The sequence below is a fragment of the Otolemur garnettii genome, unplaced genomic scaffold, assembly GCF_000181295.1.
Source record: "Otolemur garnettii isolate 467f Iridium unplaced genomic scaffold, OtoGar3 scaffold00006, whole genome shotgun sequence".
In the NCBI taxonomy this organism is placed as follows: domain Eukaryota; kingdom Metazoa; phylum Chordata; class Mammalia; order Primates; family Galagidae; genus Otolemur; species Otolemur garnettii.
In genome coordinates, this window is record NW_003852401.1 from 41840723 (window position 1) to 41842847 (window position 2125).

The following is a 2125-nucleotide window of genomic DNA, read 5'->3' on the forward strand; positions in this document are numbered from 1 at the left end:
CGTTATTGTTGTTTTGGGGAGCCTTGGCTGGATTGAACCCGCCACTTTAGGTGTATGTGGCTGGCGCCTTAGCCACTTGAGCCACAGGTGCCGAGCCTTCTTTTCTTTTTTTAAAAATTATTTTCTTAAAGAATCTTCCTCCACTGCCAGAAATCTTGAATAGTCTCCTAGTCAGTCATCTAAAAATAATTTAAAAAAATTTTTTTTAATTTTCTTTTTTTTTCTTTTAGCGATTCTCTTGCCCTTAGCCTCCCAAGTAGCTGGGACTACAGGCACCTGCCACAACACCTGGCTTTTTCTGGTAGAGATGGGGTCTTACTCTGGCTCACTCTGGCTCAGGATGGTCTTCAATCTCTGTGCTCAAGCAATCTGCCTACCTCGGCCTCCCAGAGTGCTAGGATTACAGGCATGAGCCGTCATGCTGGCCAGCAGTTCTTCACATAATTGATGAACTTGGCTTCCACTTTGGGAATACTTTTGTATGCTTGCTTGCATTTTTGCCTTAATGTCTTCTACAGAACTAAGTCCTTTTGGGGTTTTAGGAGTTTTTTTTCTATTTTTTTACCTTTTGATCTCCATGTTGATGGTTTTGAATCCTTTCCATTCTGGTTTGATTTTTGTGCATTTTTGGCTGGAGTGTCTCATACAGATATCTTCACTGGAGATTTTTCTTCAGTTTCCTCCTCATCAAAATCATCATCATCTTCATCTTCATCAGCAGCAAGTTTTACTTTTTTCTGTGGAACTTTGCTACCACCTCCAGGGGCAGATTGCTTTCCAGGCATACTTCAGAGTTTCACATTCTCCTCCTCTTCCTCTCTGACTCTGTATCTTCTTCCATAGCTACTAAGTGCCATGCACAGGCCTAATATGCACAGGCCCTGAACAACACTTCAACTGTAAGACCACAGATGGTGTTATTTCAAAGCTCCCAAGAGAAAGTGTTGGCTGTACAGACATTTTCAAAGTTGCCAGTGTTACTTTCATTGGACGGCCTTCATAATTCATTGCCTCTGCTTCAACAAGGTGCAATTCATCCTTGGCACCAGCCCCTAACCGTGGTTCTCAATCTGTGGGTCATGACCCCTTTGTAACAATGAAAATACATTGTGGCATTAGGAAGGTTGAGAAATACTGCCTGACCATTCCTAAGGATAACTCGTGCTCATTTTCATCATTATCCACCTTAAAATGATAATCTTTGTCAGTCTTTGGTTCACAACCAAAAAGATGGTTCTGAGCCTCATGTCCATGTGCATCAAATTTTCCATGAAGTGGTGGCATGAACTTAGGTGGGAGACAAGGTGGATGGAGATAAATGACTACTGCTTCAAGGAACAGCCACACAGGACAGAATCACACCAGAAGGTCATATGTCATTTTAAAGAGGGGAATGCTAAATTATTCTTATCATGTAGTGGACAATAGAGGTGAAAGCTATCTTCTGAACAGGGGACTAACACAAGTTAGGCTGAGAACATCTACAACTTCTATAACATCGCAGAGCTAAAATAAAATCATTGTCTAATCTTCCATTTATTTTATTCTTTAACATTCTGCCAAAAAGGGGTACCTCTCCCATATTCTATTTTTCTACTGTCTTCATCCATGCATCAGCCTTTGGGGCATTTAGTCATTTAGTGTAAATCTCTTTGATGCTGGCCTAGGTAGAAGGGTGAAAATCTGTTACCCATTTCTCTTCATACCATAGGAAAAATGTCCCAATCATCCCTCCTCCCTTTACACTGCCAGAATAAACAGGTCAGTCCATTTCCCCAACTCTTCTGCTGTCCTCTGCTGAAAGCTCCTTCTCAGACTTTTGTCAAACCACTTATACATGTGTGTTGCCACTTCTACTTACCTATTTAATATTCTTTCAGGTATGCAGTTTTAAAATATAATCATGTAGATCCCAGTACGGTCTTGCCTAAAGAATTCTGAAAAATGTGTTCCTGTTTTGCATTTCCTATTAGCTTACTCTTTTTCCCCAAGATGCAGAGCTAATTAGCATTGACAAATGTGAAACCTTTGTTTTCATCATGCATGCTCTTCTGTTATTAGGGATCTATGCCCACTTCACTAACCCGAGTCTTGGATATCTCCCACAGTTGACCCTTGAAGTAAT

At 40.8% G+C, this 2125-nt stretch overlaps 1 pseudogene; it reads right to left on the reverse strand.

Moving 5' to 3' along the window:
- Nucleotides 1-117: 117 nt before the first annotated feature.
- LOC100956546 lies at nucleotides 118-1271 on the reverse strand (annotated as a pseudogene).
- Nucleotides 1272-2125: the final 854 nt, after the last annotated feature.